The 25,058-nt window shown below is 38.4% G+C and overlaps 1 long non-coding RNA gene across 2 annotated transcripts in view; it reads left to right on the top strand.

Moving 5' to 3' along the window:
• Window positions 1–24,359, top strand: part of LOC139184232 (uncharacterized) — a 140,232-nt gene extending 115,873 nt beyond the window's left edge. The window contains exons 3-4 of one of the 2 annotated variants that reach the window (XR_011567810.1): window positions 11,753–11,897; window positions 23,824–24,359. This is a non-coding gene — a long non-coding RNA (uncharacterized lncRNA). Of the gene's footprint in view, window positions 1–11,752; window positions 12,711–23,823 lie in introns of those variants that run through there. The other variant, XR_011567809.1, reaches the window with a different exon arrangement.
• The last annotated feature ends 699 nt before the right edge of the window (window positions 24,360–25,058 follow it).

Genomic DNA, 25,058 nt, shown 5'->3' with positions numbered 1-25,058 from the left:
AAGACTCTTAAGACAGAACCTAGAAATGTGAATGTTTTAGTAAATTTCCCAGTGAGTCTGATGATTGTTTAATTTTGGTAACCACCAACTGTATACAGGTTGACACCATGTATTAGAAATGACTAAATGATCGTATAGACATGGAATTCAATTTTTTAAAAAAGAATTTGAATGTCTTTAAAAGAGGTGCACTCAGTCTGGTTAATTAAAATTTCTGTATTCCTCTCTACCATTGCACGCAAATTCCATTTTACTCATTTTCTTTACCTTTCTGGCAACTGAAGACATATGAGTTACCAATCTCTAGATTATAGATTCTTGTGACTCAGTCTTCATCGACTCTCAATCTATATTAAGTGAATGATGCAGTGTACTGCTCTTATTTCTGCCTGCTGGTAAGATTTTCCTGAACACCGTCCTTTAGACAAGTTCCAAGTGGGAATGGAGTGGAATGGTAGTCCATTTTTGGCTACCACCAAGGTACAGAGATCTCTTCAAGAAAATTATTGATACCAAGAGAACATTTCATGCAAAGATGGGCTCGATAAAGGACAGAAATGGTATGGACCCAACAGAAGCAGAAGATATTAAGAAGAGGTGGCAAGAATACACAGAAAAACTGTACAAAAAAGATCTTCACAACCCAGATAATCACGATGGTGTGATCACTCACCTAGAGCCAGACATCCTGGAATATGAAGTCAAGTGGGCCTTAGAAAGCATCACTACAAACAAAGCTAGTGGAGGTGATGGAATTCCAGTGGAGCTATTTCAAATCCTGAAAGATGATGCTATGAAAGAGCTGCACTCAATATGCCAGCAAATTTGGAAAACTCAGCAATGGCTACAGGGCTAGAAAAGGTCAGTTTTCATTCCAATCCCAAAGAAAGGCAATGCCAAAGAATGCTCAAACTACCTCACAATTGCACTCATCTCACACGCTAGTAAAGTAATGCTCAAAATTCTCCAAGCCAGGCTTCAGCAATATGTGAACCGTGAACTTCCAGATGTTCAAGCTGGTTTTAGAAAAGGCAGAGAAACCAGAGATCAAATTGCCAACATCCGCTGGATCATGGAAAAAGCAAGAGAGTTCCAGAAAAACATCTAGTTCTGCTTTATTGACTATGCCAAAGCCTTTGACTGTGTGGGTCACAATAAATTGTGGAAAATTCTGAAAGAGATGGGAATACCAGACCACCTGACCTGCCTCTTGAGAAACCTATATGCAGGTCAGGAAGCAACAGTTAGAACTGGACATGGAACAACAGACTGGTTCCAAATAGGAAAAGGAGTATGTCAAGGCTGTATATTGTCACCCGGCTTATTTAACTTATATACACAGTACATCATGAGAAACGCTGGACTGGAAGAAGCACAAGCTGGAATCAAGATTGCTGGGAGAGATATTAATAACCTCAGATATGCAGATGATACCACCCTTAAGGCAGAAAGTGAAGAGGAACTAAGGACCCTCTTGATGAAAGTGAAAGTGGAGAGTGAAAAAGTTGGCTTAAAACTCAACATTCAGAAAACGAAGATCATGGCATCTGGTCCCATCACTTCATGGGAAATAGATGGGGAAACAGTGGAAACAGTGTCAGACTTTAGTTTTTTGGGCTCCAAAATCACTGCAGATGGTGATTGCAGCCATGAAATTAAAAGATGCTTACTCCTTGAAAGGAAAGTTGTGACCAACCTAGATAGCATATTAAAAAGCAGAGACATTACTTTACCAACAAAGATCCGTCTAGTCAAGGCTACGGTTTTTCCAGTGGTCATGTATGGATGTGAGAGTTGGACTGTGAAGAAGGCTGAGTGCTGAAGAATTGATGCTTTTGAACTGTGGTGTTGGAGAAGACTCTTGGGAGTCCCTTGGACTGCAAGGAGATCCAACCAGTCCATTCTAAGGGAGATCCGTCCTGGGTGTTCGTTGGAAGGACTGATGCTAAAGATGAAAGTCCAATACTTTGGCCACCTCATACGAAGAGTTGACTCATTGGAAAAGACCCTGATGCTGGGAGGGATTGCGGGCAGGAGGAGAAGGGGATGACAGAGAATGAGATGGCTGGATGGAATCACCAACTCGAAAGACATGAGTTTGAGTAAACTCCGGGAGTTGGTGATGGACAGGGAGACCTGGCGTGCTGCGATTCATGGGGTCACAAAAAGTGGGACACGACTGAGTGACTGAACTGAACTGAAGGTATCTGAAAAGGCTCAAGTTCGTTTCTCAGTTATGTGGTTGTAGAGACCTCCCCATGCCTCCAACAGGCCATAGTTACTTGAGTGAGAATTGATAGTATGATCCAGAATAAAGTGCTCAGGCATAAAGTTGGCCAGAGCCCACCCATAGCCAGTCATGCAATGGGTGCTGGGACAAGACAGAGGTGAGGCAGAGAGGACCTGTAGTGGTGCATACGAGGTGCCAGATATATCCTGTGTTTCTACAGTGACTGATTCATAGCAAATACAATAGGATACTTGTGGATTTATCACCTGAGGCATGAAACCGCCAACACTGATGAAGAAAGCTGACTATTCTGAGAAGTTAAGGGAGGTGAATCTTAGAAACCTTTTAAATGGAAAGAGATGAAATTAAAATTGGTGTAGTAGATCAGAAGGGATTGCTTAAAGGATGGGTTTTAGGCAAAAGCAGACTTAAGAGCTATAGTGAGAGTGAGCAAGTATGCCTGAGAGAATAAAGAGGGATGGTAACTGCAGCCATGAAATTAAAAGATGCTTACTCCTTGGAAGGAAAGTTATGTCCAACCTAGATAGCATATTCAAAAGCAGAGACATTACTTTGCCAACAAAGGTCCATCTAGTCAAGGCTATGGTTTTTCCTGTGGTCACGTATGGATGTGAGAGTTGGACTGTGAAGAAAGCTGAGTGCCGAAGAATTGATGCTTTTGAACTGTGGTGTTGGAGAAGACTCTTGAGAGTCCCTCGGACTGCAAGGAGATCCAACCAGTCTGTTCTGAAGGAGATCAGCTCTGGGATTTCTTTGGAAGGAATGATGCTAAAGCTGAAACTCCAGTACTTTGGCCACCTCATGTGAAGAGTTGACTCATTGGAAAAGACCGTGATGCTGGGAGGGATTGGGGACAGGAGGAGAAGGGGACGACAGAGGATGAGATGGCTGGATGGCATCACTGACTCAATGGACATGAGTCTGAGTGAACTCCGGGAGTTGGTGAGGGACAGGGAGGTCTGGCGTGCTGCGATTCATGGGGTCGCAAAGAGTCAGACACGACTGAGCGACTGAACTGAACTGAACTTAACTGAATGGAGTAAAAGATAAGTCAGGAAACTGACAAGGTTTGAAGCATCATGTGAACACTTATAATAGCTGGGAGCCTAAAGGCCACCCACTCCAGTATTCTGACCTGGAGAATTCCATGGGACTGTAGTCCATGCAGTCACAAAGAGTTGGACATGACTGAGCGACTTTCACTTTCACTTCTCTTTTTGGAAGATGTGTGCCGTTGGGTTGGTTAATTTTTTCTGTCAAATGGACTTGGCTAAGGGATACTCAGGTGACCAATAAAATACTGTTTCTGGGTGTGCCTGTGAGAATGTTTCCAGAAGAGATGAGCACTGGAATCAGAGCCTGAGTAAGGAAGATTCCCCTTCCCAATGTGGGTGGGCATCATTCAATTCGTTAAGGACCCAAACAGAACAAAGCTGGAGGAAGGGCAGATTCTCTGTCTTTAATTCATCTGAATGTCCATTGTCTCCTGTCCTTAGACATTGGAGCTCCTTGTTCTCAGGATCTCCTGATCCTGAAACTTAGAAGAGTAGACCCCTTTTAGACCAGGAATTACATCATCAGTTCTGCTGGTCCTCAGGGCTTCCAACTTGGACCAAATTACACCACCAGCTTTCCTAGTTGTCCAGCTTGCTGACAGCAGATTGTGGGTTCTTAGCATCCATAAACATGTGAGCCCATTTCTATAATAAAGACCTTCTTATATGTACCTACCTATCTATCTATCTATCTATTGTATTGATTCTGTTTTTCTGGAGAACCCTAATATAGGAGTGCAGAGAGTACTGACATTTTTAAGACTGCTAATTTGAAGAGGACTAATTTGCAGCAGTTCTTATGGGGTGCAAGTGCAAGCTGTTGCAGTATGAGCTGTGAACTTGAAATATAGTGATGGGTGTTTTAATCCTATCTTTGCCACCTACAGCATTTTTCCTTAGCTGCAAATGTGAGAGATGAAATAGGTCTTTGAGGCTCTTTCAGGCTTGAGCATTATACAATTATGATTGCAAATTGGAGCCCTAAGATTCTGTGACTATCAGAGAGAGGCATCCCCAAATCCTGACAAAGAGATAGTCTCACAAGGTGTGGGGGTGTGGGCAGTGCTATGTAAACCATAAAGCAAGATGATTGAACATGCAGAGGATGTCATAGCTAAATGATCAGCTAGCAAAGATATGATGGAGAAGATCTTACAGGGTGTAGGGAAGAACCATAAGATGTGATATTTAATATGGTCTAGATAGGGATGTCAGTGAGGCTTTCCATTGGACAGGAATGAAAGAGAAAGTGAAGAACAGCAGGTGGATTTTGGTGATACATGTAGATGTATCTGGTAGCTAGATATGTATCAGTAGATAAAATTGTCTAAAATTTTAATCCAAGTATCTTAAGTTGGAGTCACATGAAATTCCTTTACAGATGAGTTGTATGATGTGAAGTTACAGGAAATTCTGGAAAGATAGTTGAGTAGTGAAATGTAAACAACAACAACAAAAGCCTCCAAGCCCTTGGGTGATTGAAGGAATTGTACTATGTTGCTGAAGAGAGAAAGAACACGGAAGAGTAAGAGTTACTCTTGCTAACGTTGAAATGACTTGGCAAAAATCATTGTTTCGTAAAGAGATTTTTATTATTGACATACAATATGATACAGGGAAAAATTTAGGCAGGTTTTAATTAAACGTTTCAACATGCAAATTAAAAATAGCACAACTAGACCCTTGCTTTTACTATTTCCCAAACTCCTATTAGATTGACAGCAGGAGAAATTCTAACTATTCTATCGTGGAACTGACCTATTTATCACCAGAAACGGTCTTTACTTTGTGTTTAATAGAACGACTAGCTTTCCTGTCACATTATCTAGTCTAAGTCCTTTCCTTTGTTATATTTTTTTGAGCAATACGGTGTTTGTGTATGAATTCAGGTTAGATCGGATTAAATCAGAGGATGATTTAAAAATTGTTTTGTTCAAAAAATGTGTCAATGGTGGGTTAGCAGGTATCTTCAGTATGCAAATATTCTGAGTTTTATCAAGATAAGGTGGATTCCAGCACACACGTGCTTCTACCTATAGAATATTACTAATAAAAATACAGTCATGTTGTCTTAGGTCCACTCTCTTTATCAAGACACTCAATTTTCTTTACTTCACTATAATGGCCCTGAAATACTTTCTCTAAGACTAAGGTTAAGGTGAAGGATCCCGATGTGACACCACACTATAATGCTGTAGGTTTAATAATATGGATCAACTTCCATGCTACTATTATCCATATGGGAAATTGCAAAGAAAATAGAAATATGACTTTCATTAGATTTGTAAAATATACTGAAATAAAACAGGATAGTTTATCTATCACTTTATTTATCATTCTGGAGAAAGAAATGTGCCAATCATCCCACTATATATATTTCCATATAAAACTGAATACTCCTAAGAAATTCACATCTACAGTTTGTTGGACAATGGAAAAATTTCTCAAAGTGATCTATTGTTTTTAACTGGCTCTTCTCTTCCTACAATTATGGCATATTATAAATAGTCTCAAAGAGTCTAGTTACAATGTTTATTTGTTTAATCGCATGTCAAATTGAAGGTTAGTTTGACCCATATTAAAAAATAGTAGAAAAATAGAAAAGAAGGTATTGGTGATGTGCAGCATTTAATTCGATTTTTGGAGAAAACAGTCAACTCTCTTTCTGTAGGATACAGCTGAAAATGGCAAAAGGTCACATAAATATACAGTGCCGTATCATGCTCAGGTTAATAAAAACATTTATATGCAGGGTAGTGAACACGAGGAAAGTTATGGAAAACATTTCTCACCCAAGGACAGTGTACCAGATGTGCTAAGACTTAGGGGAGCAATCAGAGGTGACCAAGTCTCTGTAGCAGGTCTTATTAAGTTGGACTGTGACCCAGCTCCTTCAACTTATTAAGCTGTCGAGGACTTCAGTGATTAAAACCAAAGAAAGGTCAGAAACCAACCTTCAGAATGTCCCTGAACTGAAATTTTCTTACAGGCACTAGTCCCTCATGGAGATACTTCTCTTAATACATGGATTTGTAAAAATTAAATATTTTAACTGGATTTACCCCAGAGCTTGAGGGAAATTTAGTAGATGATTCTTCTTCAAGATGTAACATACCAGTTCCAAAGCTTTAACTAACATCTCAAGGAATATCCTTAGAGGGTAATTTTGCATGTCATCAGAACTGAGAACTGAGGAAGGATTTCATGGGGACCTTCACATGTTCAGTTAGATCCTAGAAGACAAGTAAGAATTGTGATTATAGACAGAGATGTTTTAAAATCTTACAATGAATATATAGAATTTAAAATTAAAGTTAGCATTTATTGATAGTTTAACGCTGCCCAAAGTCATATGTGACATATTAGTAAAGAATCTGCCTGTCAGTTCAAGGGATGTAAGAGACGGGATTTGATCCCTGGGTTTGGAAGGTCCCTTGGAGTAAGAAATGGCAACCCGCTCCAATATTCTTGCCTGGAAAATTCAATGGACAGAGGAGCTTGGTGGGTTACAGTCCATGGGGTGGAAAAGAGTCCAGCATGACTGAGTGACTGAGCACACACACACACCCGTAAGTCATATTCTAGGCTTTAAATATTGTTTGGACTTAGATAACTTTTCTTTGTCCTGGGCCCTTCCTCTCTTTCTCCAAACGTATCTCTCCATTATATGCAGATAAACCAACCCTGAATCTAGTCATATGTAAATGTAGAGGAACAGGGGTGTCAGGTATCCAAGATGTTAAACTTCACCCTTCCTGTTGTGTTGGAGTTTAAGCAGAAGTCTCAATTCGATAAGCCCCCAAACACTTCATCAGGAAGCAAACTGCTGTACTCTCTCTGTAGCAGATGCTGAACCGGTTCTACAAGCTGTAGCCTATTGCTTGGCTCATCAATTTCCCTGATGATGACTCATGGTATTAACAATGGTGGTATAACTAGCTGAGCACATCAGAAATTCCAAATTCAATGTAGCTTATTGCACAAGCTCCAAATCTTACTTTAAAACTATGCTTCGATATGAACAATACAATTTTCACGAAGGTGAGGGATTTAATAGATAAAACTATGGATTTACTATTGTTTCTTAAAATATTTTTGAGCACTTTTGTTTTCTATTCAAACAAGAAATTTTTTTTTTTACTGGTATAATCTATACTTTTCTTTTTCAATGAGATTTTACATATTAACAATTTGATTCATATTCTATTTCCTACACTTCTTAATTTCCTGCCTTTCTAATATGCTTAACATAAAGAATAGTCTAGAGTTTTGGAATACAAATACTTGAACGTTAACTCTTACAGCTTGTGCATGTGAGAAAACTACATAGACGGCAATGCCCATGTCTTTGTAGAGACATAAATCACAGGTCACTTTTCAGATTCCTACATGTTCTTTCTTGATCAACATGCTGCCTTCTCTGTAGTGTTTTCTCCTCTACTTTCTGACTTCATTGAAAATCCTGCAAGTTTGAAGAGTTGACTCTCTGGGAGGGGAATCTCGACCAGTGGGAAAAGAAAGGAGTCAGGTACATCAATTCCTTCTGTTTTCTTTCTCTTCCCCATGGACTCTTCAAGACTCATTTCCTTTTTGCAAAACTTACAATTCTGAGTGGGCTTCCCTGGTGACTCAGCAGTAAAGAATTTGCCTGCCAATGTAGGAGATGTAGGAAACACAGGTTCAATCCTTTGGTTGGGAAGATCCCCTGGAGGAGGGCATAGCAATCCACTCCAGTATTCTTCCCTGGGAAATCCCCTGAACAGAGGAGCCTGGCAGGCTTTAGTCTGTGGGGTTGCAAAGAATTGGACACAATTTCGTGAGCAAACAACAACAGTAATGGTTCTGAGTGCCAGGTGAGACAAGGACAGGGCAACCCATCATGTGTCTTTATGGCTCCTTGTTAAGCAGAAACTATGTAATACATCTTAGCACACAGTTTTCACCTTTCTTAGCTTTGTTTCACTTTTTTTTCTCACCTTCACCATCAGGGTTAACACCTCTGTTAACACCTTAACCTTGCCCCATTCTCTGCTTTCTAGAAGAATCTGTTAAGACACTGCATTTGGGGTGAATTGTTTCAGTATGTGTAGACTTGGGCAATCAGCATTCTGGGAAAAAGCTTTGGTAATAAATCTGCCCCTGCGACTGTTTCGATAAACTATATATACATATGGATCTGCAGTTTAGGAAATCATTGGAAATTATTTCTTCACAGACCTAAAATTGTAATAGGAAAGATGACTGTCAAAGCTAAGTGTAATGTTGTAGTGGTAATCCCAAAAACTCTGTCAATGAGTTAACCTCTGTCTGGTCCAAAGAAAAGTTCCTGGCTTCAATTCTTTGTATCTAAGATTATGTAGCACAGTCCAGATTGCATCAGCATTGTTTCTGACCCAGTGGATGATTTTACATATATTATCTGAGACTCAGTGAGCAACCCAAGCCTTGTGTGATTAAAAGTGGGTTTAATCTGGATATTACTAGATTGGACTATGTTATGTCTGAAAATCTTGGCATTCATTTCAGCAGCTGTCATAGATGGACTTGAGAGGACCATGGTGACTCAAGTGTGGCTATGTAGAGTGAAGTGAATGTGGTGAGAACTTGGCCTTTTATACTGAATTCAGAAATGAAAATGGACATTGACAGTGAGATTTGGAAGAAAGTCTATACTTTGGTTGATGAAAGTGCCTATGAGGTGTTAGAAGAGAAAGGATACATAAACTTTACCACTGATGTTATATGTCACTTATTCAATCGAATCCATATTTAAAACAACATCCATGTTCATTTACTATCAATAATAGTGAAAGATACATGACATTGAGAATAAATTCTTCTGAGCCTTTCTTGTTCTCTGAGCTCAAGGATTCAGTTCAGTTCAGTTCAGTAGCTCAGTCATGTCTGACTCTGCCACGCCATGGACTGCAGCAGGCCAGGCTTCCCTGTCCTTCACCAACTCCCAGAGCTTGCTCAAACTCATGCCCATCAAGTTGGTGATGCCATCCAACCATCTCATCCTCTGTTGTCCCCTTTTCCTCCTGCCTTCAATCTTTTCCAGCATCGGGGTCTTTTCAAATGAGTCAGTTCTTTGCATCAGGTGGCCAAAGCCTCAGCATCAGTCCTTCCAAAGGATATTCAGGACTGATTTCCTTTAGGATTGACTGGTTGGATGTCCTTGCAGATCCAGACTCTCTCAAGAGTCTTCTCCAACACCACAGTTCAAAAGCATCAATTCAGCACTCAGCTTTCTTTATGGTCCAACTCTCACATCCATACATGACTACTGGAAAAACTATAGCTCTAACTGTATGTACTTTTTCATCAAAATAATGTTTCTGCTTTTTTTTCTTTGCTCAAGGATTACCTTTTGTTATTATCAAGAGCCTGAGAGTAAATACATTTTGATATGCAGAAATATCTATAAACAACTATGATATCTGACTCTAAGCTGAGGAAATGTCACAGCTCTACTAATGTGACTGAACATTCAGTTTTTATCCATATTGATGGACATAGTTTACTGTTTCATGCTGAAGCAAGAATTTGGGCCACAGTAACCAAGGATATGAATAAAATACTTGTATTTTAACCTGTGAAAAAATTAAAGCAACCCAACGTGCCAAAAAAGAAATAAAACAGTATAAAAATTATATGGTTTAACCTAAAACTAAACAGAAATAAGTATGATGATGGATTTTTTCTAATGAAACAATTAGACTACACATATCAGACAGCATTCCCATTCATAATACATCCTTTGTAGTCTTAAGAGCTAAATTCTGGCTTTTAAAAAAAAAATAAATCAATTGGCAATTAAAAATATTATCGACTTTGAAAATTATAAAATTAATTTTCACTGTAGATCTTATAAGTATAAAGAAAAACAAATTAAAGAAAACAATTTGCAGCATCCAGGGAGGGTCATTGCTAACTTGAGTATGTTTGTGCCCCTATATATTTTATATATATTTATATAAATGCATACTTCCAAATTAAGATAATGCTATGTAGGCAGTATTTTTTTGTCATCAATTTTCTGTATATTTCTTCAAATCTTTTCAAATTCTTTGAAAACACAGTTTTTAGTGGTTTCATATCATTATCCTATATGGATGAAGCATACCTTACTTATTAGCCCACTGGTGTTCACTTTACTATTAATATTACGGAGAACTCTGTACTGAGGATCCATATACATGCTCTTTTTTTGTGACTCTTCTATTCCTTCCTAAGTAGAATTATTGGGTCAAAGAGCATACACAATTAAAATTCTTTCAATCAGATCAGTCACTAAGTCGTGATGGACTCTTTGCGACCCCATGAATCGCAGCACGCCAGGCCTACCTGTCCATCACCAACTCCCGGAGTTCACGGAGACTCACGTCCATCGAGTCAGTGATGCCATCCAGCCATCTCATCCTCTGTCGTCCCCTTCTCCTCCTGCCCCTATTCCCTCCCAGCATCATTCTTTCAATACTTATTACCAAATTTATAAAAACTGGAGGTCAAAATACTATCCTATGTATTTCTATTTATGTTTTTGACTATTCAATGAAGTTTAATTTTTTATGATCAGTTTGTATATATTATTTATATCTTACACTTTCACTATTTTCTATAGCAAGATTTTGTGCACTGGGTTATAAGATCTCTTTACATATTAAGGATTCTTAAAATGTGTGTTCCAGACACAAGGTAAAGATGAAAAACAAATGACTTACTTTCACAAACTTATTTTAGAACTCTAAGACAGAAAATACATAGACAAGGAAACAGACATTTGTTTGTTTCACCAAAGATATTTCTTTGCATCTGATATTTTAGATAGAAATAAGGGTAGTGGAATAGAATGACACCTTAGCTAAAGTGATCAGAGCATGGTAAGGTTCTCCAGTTTCCCAAATCTTTAAGCACATATTATTTTACAGTTTTCCTTACTTAGTCTTGTCCACTTCTTGTCTAATTTCCTTCTTTGTATTTTATATTTTTGTTGTTATAATGCAAAAGTGAACTCATCCATAATGTTTCCTAACTGACTATAGCTGGTGACTAACTGTTTTAATTATGATGTCTGTGAGTTGAGCCATGGTGCCAATGTTAGCATCAAAGTGAGCTAATTACTACAGATGCTACTCAAAATTTCCTGGGATTGAGCCCCCAGAATTCTCTTCCTCTAACAACCTGAGCTCACATTCAGTGTATAAGTATCAGAGTTAGAATATTTGGTGATGACCAAAAAATTTAGCCTTTTAAAAAATATGTGTGTCTCTTGGTAGCTTGTCTTTAAGTTGTATTATAAAATTTACCATTTATCAAACACCTTAATTTGTGTGTATTTCATGTAATCAAGATTCAGAAACTTTAAAAAAGTATTTATACATTCTAAAAGCCCACTTAATATTTCTCAAGTTGTATTACAATTTTTGAATTTATTTTCTTACAGATTTTCATTTGAAGAAGAAGACAAAGCTGATTATTATGACTGGATAATGTTGAATGAGACTGGGATGCTCTCTCTGTTTCCTGACTCCACACTTGACCAGGGACATTGTGAATGAATGCATGAAGAGGATTGAGTGACTGTTCTGGTGGGAACAATTCTCAGCAATGATCTATCTTCCTATCTTGCTTAGTTTGACCTGTGTATTTCCATGGCACTAATTACCAAGTGGGAGTCTTGACAGATCACATTAGTCCAGGGAGAATACAAGAGTCAAGGAGAAGCTTTCTCATATGATTCTCCTAAAGGTCTGCCTAGGGTTTGTCTGCAGGTAAAAGTTTTGAACTTTCTTTCTCCTAGGTATTCAAAATCTCAGCTACAAATTTACATGAGTATTACTCACTGATATTGCTTCATGTAATTATTGTTTCCTACTAAATTTGGAGACTTTTTGAGTGCTTTGTGTTTTGGGATCAATCCCATAGGCTTGTTATATTTTTCTACGGGCTTCACTGAAAAAAATGTTTAAGTTATGAGGGCAAAAGAATATTATACCATTAATTTCTTCTTTCCTTATACACAGAGATACCAGTTCAGGGTGGGAATGAATGCTTACCTTCCAATAACCATCCCCAAATCATCACTACATCCTCCCCCACTCTTTGCCTCATCCTTATATAAGTCACTTCTTTCTATATGTTCCCACATCAGCTCACACTTGACTATCATTGTGCTGAGCACCATTACTTAAAATTATTTATTTATTGATATATGACTTTTCTTTACTGAATTATAACTCCACAAAGTAGGAAACTGGTCTTATTTTTCTTTGCATCTTCTTCAAACTTCTGGAAGGACAGGTATATGGTAATTGCCTATTGAATGAATCAATAATCCATTGAATGATCATTTCATTTTGTTCACACATTACTTTTGAAGTTGATCAACACCAGTGTCTGCCAAATGCTTTTGTAAACTATTTTAATTCTATATCGAGTTACTAAAACTTCAAAAATATTTGGTTAAAAAATAAAATTGGTGTTTTCCCTCTGTGTCTCTTCAACTTACAGAGTAAATTCCTGTTTGGTTTGATGAGTAAGTGTATTTAGACATTTATCTGGCACACTTGAATAAGTTCTTCTGAGATGATAGATCAGTGTACTGTTTTTAAAGTAATAATATAGCATGTGGAATTTAGTCTGACAGTTTCTAGCAGTAGCAACAGCTAACACTTATATAGTGTTTTACATGCCAGGCTAGTAGCTAACTTAAAAGCACTTGCCAGGCATGATTTAAGAATTTACATGTATTAATTTGTTTATCCCTTTTGATAGTAGTATGGGGTTGATATTAAAATTGAAAAGTATTCCCATTTTACATATAATAAAACTGAAGTCAGGGAGAACTTAAATGAAGTGTCCAAGATTATGTAGGTAGTAAGTGGTAGAGTTAATATTAGAACCTAGACCCTCTGGTTCCACAGACTATGACCCTGACCACTATAAAAAGACTCTATTTTAGATCATATTTAGAACATGACTCTGAGGATGAAAAATATTAACTGGTGAAGACAAAATTACACAAATGTAAGCTACCCTGAATTCAATAACACCAACATTAGACAGAAAGAATTTTATTGACGGCAATAAATTCCTAGATTCTGAATCATATGCTTACTTCCTAAACAAAAATCTTGAAACAAAAAAGTGGCACACAGAATGCCCACTGCAGTATGTAATGGCCAAACTTAATTCAAAACCTACGAACTAACAATACTGTAGGATCTTCAGGGTTCTTTTTGCAAAAGTGTGGTTTTTTTTTTTTTTTAATCCAAGATTAATTAATTAGTGCTAGTTAAGAAAGCTTGTCCACCTGGGTTTTCATGCTTCACACCCCTATATCTCTCTGAATCTTGGCTAAGCAAAAGGGGTACCTGAGGCTGCCAACCCATCCTTCGTGCTTCTCAGCTTGTCCCCTGCCATCTGTCCAACAACACGGCCACCTCTCACCCAAGACCCACCCCCTTCAGCTCTCAGACGACCTCATCAGCATGGGTATGCTTTTGAAGCCTCTTCCATTTCTGATTGCATCAGGCCAAAAAATGATTTTTCAAAGCATTTACATACACAAATTAGAACATAGCATAATATTCACACTACCTTGGAAATGATAAAGAATGAAACAAAGTAGGAATTATTTTAAAGTGATGTGGGAAGAGTCTTCTTACCTGTCACTGTGTTCACCAGAAATATACCCTCACTGTGGTATTGTCTGCAAAACCATATTGCTACTCTTGAAGGGATACTTTCAAGTATTGCCAGATAGCAAATAACTAAATATCACAGAATATTCCTACAAAGTTTCAGAGTCAGAAAGTTGCAGAGATGGGATTTGATATTTTTCCATTCTGACTCCAAATTTCAAACTTCTTTCATAAAACTGTCATGCAAATGTACGTTCCTCGGTTCTTTGTCTCGTCACAACAAAGATTTGGAGTGACGGACATTAAAGCCCCCTCGGCGTGTCACAGCTCTCGGGTCTTGGATAGACCGTGTTATAGCTCTTAGGTCTCGAAAGGACCATGTTCTAGCTCTTAGACAAATCAGTGTTATAGCTCAGTGTTACAGCTCTATTTTATTTAGAAGATAGCAGGAAACTCCGTCTCAGGTGTGAGGGCACATCTATCCAAAGACGCGAAGAGAAGAGCGCCCCAGCGCATGGGGGAGAGAGAGAGAGTTAGCTTTGGCTCCTCTTTTTATATGTTTATCTCTCCCTGTGCCTGTCCTATGTAAATTGGGCCAGCCAGGAGTGTTGTTTGTTTTTTGAGGTCCTCACTCATGTCCTCGGACCTTCCTTTGTTCTATTTTCATGGGCTTTTCCCTTCTTTGTCTTTTAGCCACTGCCATTTTAGACTCCTTTTCCCTATTCTACCTACCTAACATTGGTTGCAGAGATGGGATTTGATATTTTTCCATTCTGACTCCAAATCTCAAACTTCTTTCATAGAACCATGATACAAAAAATTAAAAAAGATGAATTTTAAAGAGGGACTAGAGAAGCAGCTTCCTTGGTGGCTCAGATATTAAAGAATCTGCCTGCAATGTGGGAGACCAGGGTTGGAACCCTCAGTTGGGAAGATCCCCTGGAGAAGGGAATGGTTACCCACTCTAGTATTCTTGCCTGGAGAATCCCATGGTCAGAGGAGTTACCTGGTGGGCTACAGGCCACGGGGTCACAAAGAGGCAGATGCAACTGGATGCATTTCACTCACTCACTCAGATAAGCAGCAAGGGTTGATGCCAAGAGAGGGCAGGTGTGGCTGGGAGATTCTGGAAGTCGAGGAGTAACTGAAAATCTAACTGAAAATCTGAGTCTCTGAATGTTGATAATTGGGTGAAGAATAAAAGGTTCCTGAAATTTCAAGGATGTTCTCTCCTTTGCAATATTCCTGAAAGCATGATGTCTATGGCAGGCTACACTGAGAGACTAGAAAGGGATTCAAAGTGAATGCTGGAGTTAGCAAACCCCAGCTTTATGGATTTATTTGCCATGTTTATTTTCACTAGATTCCAAATTTTATATTTATCTCCCAACTTTTAAGGGTATTGTTTAAAAGGTATTATATGCCACCAGATGAAACATGGTGAAGAGAGTGGCAATAAAAACAGAGAAGAAGTGACTGAGATATTAGTGATTTTGAATCCATATGACTTAGATGCTATTTGAATTTGAGGAAAAGAGGGGAAATTACAATCAGAGAGGCCCAGAATTTTGAAACTAGACGATCTGAAAGGGTGTTGTGTTCATTCTGAGGTGGAGTTGAACAGAAGGGAGTTTGGATCAGAAGTGAGACACAGTTTGTGATGTAGGTCAACATATATATTTGCTTAGAAGTGATAGTTAAAGCCAGGCCACTACAGGGAGTTTTTCAGGGAAAAAAGAGATTAGGACAGGGGATGAAGGATAGAAACTTTGGAAGCTTCTGTGTAGGGAGCAGAATGAGAACTGACAGTCCAGAATGAAGTTCTAGAAAGAGCTGTGGGAGAGGGCCGCCTTGCGGAAGGCACTGGCAGAGAGCTATGATGAAGTTAAAGAGCGGTTAAAGATGAGGATGGAAGAAAATAAGCTTAGATATGGCAGATTATTGTCACACCTCTGAGAGAGCAAGTCACTGGATCAATTGTGCAAATGGGGAAATAAAAAGTGAAAAGAGGGAGATTCGTCTTCTGAGAACGATCTTGGAGAAAACCAGCAGGAAAAGGAAGCAAGCAGGCAGGGTAGGGGTGTGAGGCAAACACAAATGTTGGCATGTATGTGGTCCTACAGCCGGAGGGGGAAGGATCCAGGGAAGATAGGGAAGGAGACAGAGAGAAGATGTGTGTGAGAAGAGAAAAGGTATGTGGTTACTGGGACAAACTCTCAGAAGATGCAGAAGGAATGGAATGAGGTCATAACTGAACAAGCCCTGCAATTACTCCTGTGATGGGAGGGAGAGAGAGGAGAAGTTGGAAGGAGAAGCTGAGGGTTTTGGAGAGAAACAGGGAAGGCAATGAGGAAGTTCATGGCCACTAGTCTTGATCTCTCACTCAAGTTAAATGTGAGATGGCAGATTACCATGTGGGAGTTGGGGCTCTGCTGTTAATGGAATGAAACGACTTTATGCAAAGTCAGTCAATTTAGAGACAAATTAAAGCACTGATTAGTTCACAGTGAGTGGCTGATTTCTGCTGAGTTTATGATGACCAGTGGTTTTGTTGCAGAGTTCTCCCTAGGAGAACTTGAGAGTTCAAGAGCAGAAATATGGCCTTCGGGCTAGCATATCCCTTGCTTCCTAATGCTGCTCTGAACTTTTCAGCACCTTAAAAAACTCAGCACACCATTTATTTATTTCTTTATTTTTATTGCTTTTACCTACCAACTTCAGGGCCCGTATCTGCTTCTGTGATGTCAATACTTGGGTCATCATCTTTGTCTCTTACCTCTTGACATCATCCTCTCATTGTCTCTCTAGCCATGTTAATAACATCATTTCAAAGTCCCTTGACCTCCTCAGCTCTAGTTAACTATATCTTATTCCACCTAAGCAACCCATAAACACACCTACATTTCACACACTATAGTCATTTTTCATAGCTTCTTTTCCACTGTCATCTTGAGCTGTGGCTTCAGATTAAAGACTCTAAATTAGGGAATAAAAATGTACTTTAATGTGAAGGTACATGGCACATATTTTAAGCTGAAAAAATAATGATTATTCTGCAAAATGGATTCTCCTGCATCCAAAATTCTACTATGTTCTTTTTCTCTGAAGGAAAAATATGTAAGAAAGCTGATTAATGAATATAAACAAATGCATCCAGCTATTTTCGGTGCTCAATCAGAAGGACTTGGGCCTCAGAATGCAACCATATTTTAAAATGACCCCATGAGTTTTAGTATGAAATTATATAAACCATTAAATAATGGTCACCATTTAGTGAATATACATGTGGCATTGGTATTAGACACATATTCCGTCATCTCCTCACACAATTTTAGAAATCCCAAGTCTTCTAACTAATTATTGCCGTAATTATTATTTAAACCAGGGTCTTACTCTAAAACCTAGGATTTATCCCATAGTTTTCATATATGTAACATTCTTCATGTTACTTTGAAAGTGTATTTAAAAAGCAATGTAAATATTTCTAGAATTTTACTGATCTTTGAGAATTTAAAGTTGTTATATATCAAATGGTATAGAATGATTTTTTTTTTTTTTTTTACCAGAAATATAGGATCTGTAGTTCAGCTAAAATTCCAACTCTGCTACTTACCAGCTATGGGATCTTGAGAGTTAAAAATCAAAGCTTTGCTAAAGTCTCAGTTTCTTCATTTGTAAAATAGGAAAAAAATTAAGATCACACATATAACATCAAATTATTGTTAAAACAATTAGGCAATATAAGCATAGTGCTCAGCACATCTGTTAACAGAGTAATTACTCAATATGTTCTAGATAATACCAGTGGTCATGTATGGATGTGAGAGTTGGACTATAAAGAAACCTGAGCACCGAAGAATTGATGCTTTGAACTGTGGTGTTGGAGAAGACTCTTGAGAGTTCCTTGGACTACAAGGAGATCCAACCAGTCCATCCTAAAGGAGATCAGTCCTGGGTGTTCATCGGAAGGACTGATATTGAAGCTGAAACTCTAGTACTTTGGCCACCTGATGCGAAGAGCTGACTCATTTGAAAAGACCCTGGTGCTGGGAAAGATTGAGGGTAGGAGGAGAAGGGGCCAACAGAGGATGAGATAATTGGATGGCATCACCAACTCAACAGACCTGGGTTTGGGTAGAAACCGGGAGTTGGTGATAGACAGGGAGGCCTGGCGTGCTGCGGTTCATGGGGTCGCAAAAAGTCGGACACAACTGAGCAACTGAACTACTACAATAATATTATTACTAGTATAACTACTTTTGTATCCTGCTAGTATTTTTTGAAAAGATTTTTTACATATTTCTGAACACCAGTTAATTTTAAAGGCCTTGAGAATAGCCCACTGAGATGACATCCCTGACGAGAATATGTTTACTAAAATATGTGCTCAGTTATTCAGTCATGTCTGACTCTTTGCAGCCCTATGGACTGTAACCCACCAGGCTCCACTGTCTGTGCAATTTTCCAGGCAAGAATACTGGAGTAGTTTGCCATGCCCTTTTCCAGGGGATCTTCCTGACCCAGGGATCCAACCCATGCCTCTTGTGTCTCCTACATTGGCAGGTGGGTTCTTCACCACTAACACCACCTGGGAAGCTTGGTTTAATAAAATACAATGTATTTTATTGGTGCATCAGTTATCACAAGGGGAAGCCACTTCTCTGATAGCATAGATTCTATTTTCCTTAAGTTAGAGAAAATTCCCTACATCTTTTTCCTTCTGGCTAGTTGGCAAAAAGGAGAAAGAAAATACTCTGAAATTCGGATATCAAAGTCACACAGCTCCAAATCCCATCCTGGATATTTCCTCAATGAACCGGTTTGCAGGGCCATGGTTGAGAGGTTGGCTGCTTCCACTCTCACACATGTGGCCCACCATATCTGTTCCTATTCCCCCCCGACCTCATAATGTGTCCCCAAGGGGGGGCTCTGTTAGCATCCGAGCTGTCAGCCTTCATGGTGGCACTGGTGGATGTCAGCAGCACTGCTTCTGATGATGTGTTTGTTAGGGAGGCCATTTGCTAATACCTGATGAAGTATCACCAACATTAAGCTTCTTGAAAATGAGCTTGCTTTGCTAATGTGAAGGCTGTGGAACCTCTGGGATTCGGGCGCATTGTAATGACGAAGTTTGGTTCCAGACCGCCTATCTGTGACAAAGGGCTGGGAGACTGAGACATCCCTGAGCTGCATTCTACACAGGAAAAGAAGACGGGAGGGGATGTGCCTCTCCAGTGCGGATTTCCTTCTGATTCAGTGACAGTTCACCCCTAAGGGGCTCACTGCCTGGCGGTTTTTATTTTTTTGCAGTGAGTGTTTTGTTTGTCTCATGTTATCTCCAGATTAAAGCTAAACCCCTTAACTAAGGGGTAGAGTTGATCAGGAAGGTTAAAACCAGTGTAAAGTGAAGAAGTGGAGAAATTTGCCTGCAGTTTTCAGAAGTTTGTAATTCTGTAAAGCTTCAGATGAGTAATTCTGAAAGGAAGGAAGGCAGGAGGGAAGGAGGAAAAGAAGGGTCAAAGTCACTTGGGGTACTTGGGAATACCTGTTAATAACAAATTCTGGGCAGTATCCCTAGAGATTCTGATTCACTAGGCCTGACACAGCTCCTGGAAATCTGTGTTATAGTCAATTCTGATGCAGGCAGTCTTAAGAAAACACTTCATGAAACACTGACAGTGAGTTTCTAGAGAGCTGGAATTTAATTTTTAGAAACCATCTTGGCTCTCTTGTAGTCAGGCAGTAAGATCCACGTGAACTCTGAGTATCTATTCTCTTTCCATGTATAGATTCTCACTCATGTTGCCATCTGTTAATCCAATCACTCATTTAGTTTCCATGTATTGAATGCTGGAGGCTTTGCATTTACCTTCAGGGCCACTGTTCCCCTCTCAGACCTCCCTGTGTCTTGGAGGCCAGCCTCTAAGTGTTGCATCAACCAGTGTTCTTGCCTTCAGAGGCCAGTGGAGACTAAAGTCAAGGTATTTATTTTCCTGTGCTCCTGTAGAGAAAAATTTGTCAGTGGCCAAGTCAGCTTCAAGTCTGGCAGTGGCTTAACTCCTCTATAAGCATTTAGTAGGAGATGCTACAGTTATAGCTCCGGTAACTCCCCTGTTCCAACCCCCTTTTGGTTCCTTCAGGCTTAGAAGACTAACAGTTTCTTAAGCTTGTCTAATCTGGGGAGCTCCACTGTCTCTTGATGATTTCATGTAACTTTCCTCATACCTTATAAGAGTTCTGTGGTTCAGTTACTCCTCTTGAGTGTGGCATGCTTTCTGCCAAGGTGCCCTGACAGCATATTAAGAAGCTCTATATGGGTTTTTGAGAGGGTCTTGGAAAATAAAATAAGGTAACAAATAAATATTCTGAATTGGGATAGGTTTTATAATAGAAGCATGTACAGAATGATAAAAGAGCGTAGTGGAGGGAAAAAATATATCTGTCCTGTCAGTTGAGAAATACTAATAAAGAAGGTGACATCGCTGTAGGGTCCTGAATATTATTTAGGAACACTTAGGTGGAAAATCAGGGGAGAAACAGTCTGAAGAGAGTTCCCCTGAACCCTGACTGCCATCGCATGACCACCAGTCACTATCATGTCACAAGCATTAATGCTACAGTTTTCCTTTATTCTTTCTACCCTTTTCCAATCCAGTCCCCACACAGTAGAGAAGTGATCTTTATAAACTATAAGAGAATGTCAATACACACATGTTGAAAAATAAAGAAATATTTCTAAAATGTTTCTAAGTTCTTTTTTTCTAGCTAAAACTTAGAATGTATTGGAGGTAGTGGTATGAATATATTCTAAATAGCTACTTAAACACTGCAAAATCATAGGAGGCTTTAGAATAGAAGGTAGACATAACCCAATCTTTATTTCAGAAACCCTGGAAGCAATATGAAAGATAAACCAGGGGAAGAAGAGACTAGAGTAAGAAAAACCTTATTAGGAACATCTTCTCACATGATAGGATTCTCTCTGATCTGGTAGAAGTGATTCTATTATCCATCGGAAATGTTCTCTGAAATATTATCTTCTGGTAAAGAAGATGAAAATCACCAGTGACAATTCACACCTAAAATTTTACAATTGCCTAGGCATATTGTCCTGAGGTAATGTAAAATTCTAAATTGATTTAATGCTGTACAATAGAGAAAAATGTGTCATAAAAGAATATTCAAACTTCAAAAATTTTTTAGCAATCTGATAATTATATGTTAAATCCAATTTTTTGACTTTTTTTTTCTCAAATGTATTTCATTAAATCAGGCTACTTATTTTTCCAATATTCTGGCGCAGATATTAAGTACATATTTTGATCATGTAAATTTAGGTGATTGTATTCTGATGGGAAATCCTGAAAATAAAATATTGAGCAAGAAGTATGCCTGAGCACATTTTATTATTTACTTAAAAATAATTGGCTATCATCAAAAAGTTTACAAATCATAAATACTAGCAAAGGTATGGAGAGAAGGGAACCTTCCAACACAGTTGGTGGCAATATAAATTGGTACAACCGCTATGGAGAACAGTGTGGAGGTCCCTTAAAAAACTAAAAATAGAGCTACCATATGATCCAGCACTTCCACCCTTTGGGTATATATCCAGAAAAAAATGAAAACTCTAATTTGAAAAAAAGTACATGCACCCCAGTGTTCATAGCAGTGCTATTTACATAGTCAAAATGTGGAAGCAACCTCAGAGCCTATCAACAGCTGACTGTTTCAAGAAGATGTAGTAAATGTATACACTGGAACATTATTCAGCCATACAGAAGGATGAAATATTGCCATCTGCAGCAGCATGGATGGGCTTAGAAATTATCATACTAAGTAAAGTAAGTCAGATAAAGAAAATCACTATATGATATCACTTATACGTGGAGTCTAAAAATAACACAAATGAATCTAATATAAAGCAGAAACAGACTCACGGATATAGAAAACAAACTAATGGTTACCAAACCGAAGAGAAGGGGGAGGGACAACATCCAAGTGTGGGATTGGCAAGCATAAACTATTACACACAAAACAGATAAGCCACAAGGATTTCTTATATAGCATAGGAAATTATATTCAATATCTTGTAATAACCTATAATGGAATATAATCTGAGAAAATATAAGTGAGTCACTTTGCTGTACACATGAAGCTAATAGAATATTTTAAATCAACTATACTTCAATAAAAAATAAATAGGGAGCAAGGTCCTATAAATTTATGTTCATGGAAAATATCACACTTTCTGTCAAAAATTTCCGTAAAAGAATATGATTTTCTATGATTAATGATTTCAGTACTTCCTCACTTCCTCTACTCTTAGAGGAAGAAGTGAAAGGCAAAATAAAATTTCATTGCCCTCATCACGTGCTGTCCAATCGTATTATAAAAGCCTTCTTCTCTCATGTGAAACTATTTCTTTCATTCTTATGTGTGTTCTTTAAAAGCAGCTTTATTTATGCATAACTGACATACAGTAAACCGAATACATTTAAGTTAAACAACTTGAAAGGTTTTCACACATGTATATACTCATGAAACTACCATCATAATCAAGATGATGAACATACCCATCGCCCCTATGTCTCCTGCCTCCTTGTAATCCCTTCCTCCAACCCTCCCTCATCCCCAGATTGACCCCAGCAAACCACCGATTTATTTTTTGTCACTAAAGATTAGTTTACATTTCCTAGAGTTTAATATAAACAGAATCACATGTATATTTTGGTCTAGCTTCTTTTATTAGTATAATTATTTTGAAATTCAACCATGTTATGCGATCTCAGTTGCTCAGTCATGTCCAACTCTTTGCAACCCCCTGGACAGTAGCCTGCCAGGCTCCTCTGTCCAGGGGATTTTCTAGGCAAGAACACTGAAGCAGGTTGCCATTTCCTTCTCCGGGGGATCTTCCAGACCCAGGGATTGAACCCACATCTCTTGTGTCTCCTGCATTCACAGACAGATTGTTTACACTGAGCCACCTCTTGTTGCTGTTCAGTCACTAAGTCGGCTACCTGGGAAGTCCCTATATCTGAGTAGAGTATCAGAATACTTCATATTGATATACTAGAGTTTCTTTTAGGAACATTTGTGCACAAGTCTTTGTGTGGACATACACTTGCATTTCTCTCAGATTAATACTTAAGAGTGGAATGACTTGATCATACGATCAATATTTTTTCAAACTTTTTATTGCATTATCAAATTGTCTTCAAAGTGATTGTATCATTAAAATTCTCACCAACTGTGTATGAGAATTCCATTTCTTACACATTATTATTAAGATGATGTAATCAATCTCCTTCCTCTTCTTTGGGAGCTCCCAATAAATATATATTAGATGACTTGAAGCTGCCCATAGCTTACTGATATTCTATTCATTATTTTTAATATTTTTCATCTCTATATGGTTAATTCAGGTTTTTTAAAAATATCTTCATATACCTGACTTATTGAATATATGTGTTATAATAAGCTGTCTTAATGCCTTACCTGCTAATTTTGACATCTGAGTCAGCTCTAGGTTGATTTCAATTGATTGAATATTTTTCTCTTTATAGGTCTTCCTTCCTTTGCATGACTAGTATTTTTTTTTAATTAGGTGCTAGACATTATTAATTTTACCTTGGAGGCTGCTGGATATCTTCTTATTCCTCTAAGTATTCTTGTGCCTTGTTTTGTAATTCAGTTAAATCGCTAAGAAACAGTTTGATCCTTTGGGGTCTTTCTTTTAAAATGTATCAGCTCAGTCTAGAGAGCCTTGCCTGAACTGAGGCAAGATGCTTCTGATTATTCTTTTCCAGTCTGGTCCAGTGGGAGTTCTGAGCACTAATACCTCTCCTCTTCTTGAATGTCTCTTTCCCAGGCCTCATGGTTTCCTCAGAGTGTGAAGTGCTCAGTATCTAAGCACCCAATGATCGAAGCAGACCCTCTGCAGATCTCCAGTGTTTTGTTTCCACTCAGTTCTCTTTCCTGGAGCTCTGTCTTGTGAACTTCAGCTGCCTTCATCTCCCTGGCCTCCATGTCCTCAGCTCAGAGAGTCTTCCGAGTTGTCCTGGACTCCCCTTTCCTGCACCACAGGTCAGAAACCCTCTCGCGACTGGTACTGGAGCGAGGAGCTTGCCTCATGTGTTTCTTGTCACTCAGATCCTGTTCTTTTTTTGCCTGATGTCCAGGGTCTTGAAAACCATTGTTCATGTTTCTGGTTATCTCAAGTGGGAGGGTAAATCTGGCTTGTGACTTTATCTTGCCCAGAAGACAAAGCTATCTATTGTAATGAATGATTTCCCTTATTTAAGTATATAGCGAGACTTTTGGTTTTCTAGAAAAATTATTTTATATGTCTGGAAAAGGAATTCAATCATGAAGAGTGTCTATGACTCCAAACTTAATTTCACAAAGTATTAAAGATGACAAAACAGTTATTTTTATAAGAAATTGAAGATAACTACTTTAATGAAAATTTCAGATACACTTTCTGAAATAGTCTTAGTATTTTTTTCAGAAACTCTGCCAGGAATATGAGTAAACTATATTTAAGTAAAAACTATCTATACTTTGATCACCTATGTGATTATGTTGAATTTTAGTATAAAACATTTATTATTGGAATACACACCTGGCCTGAATACTGTTATATTTTGATGTATGTGATTTAACAGATTCACCATTTCCCACTCTGAAAGAACCATCTGTATCTCTTGATGTGTAAATAGAACCATGTCCATAAGAATAGTTCCTTAGCACCATCAACTAGTCCAGACAAGCATAATGCACTAGTCTATATGAGGCACCGTATGTCTCTGAGAACATTTGGGTAAATTTTATAAATGGCATCCTGTTAAGGTCCTCATCACTCCGGTGTGGTTAATATACTTCATGCGAATCATCTCACAATCCATCATTTTTAACTGCCAAGGCTCAGATACTAACTGCTGCTTACTACTTGTGTAATTCTGGGCACACTTGGGCCTCTCTTTGGCTCATATCCTCAGTTAGAAAATAGAATTAACAATAGTAGAACTTTTTAGAACAGTACCTTGCAAATAAAATGTACTATGTAAAACTTTTGTGAAAAGAAATAATTAATGCAATTAATAC

This window comes from Bos indicus, chromosome 7 (genome assembly GCF_029378745.1).
Source record: "Bos indicus isolate NIAB-ARS_2022 breed Sahiwal x Tharparkar chromosome 7, NIAB-ARS_B.indTharparkar_mat_pri_1.0, whole genome shotgun sequence".
In the NCBI taxonomy this organism is placed as follows: domain Eukaryota; kingdom Metazoa; phylum Chordata; class Mammalia; order Artiodactyla; family Bovidae; genus Bos; species Bos indicus.
Note: the sequence above shows the minus strand (reverse complement) of the source record. Positions and strands in the feature narration are given on the sequence as shown.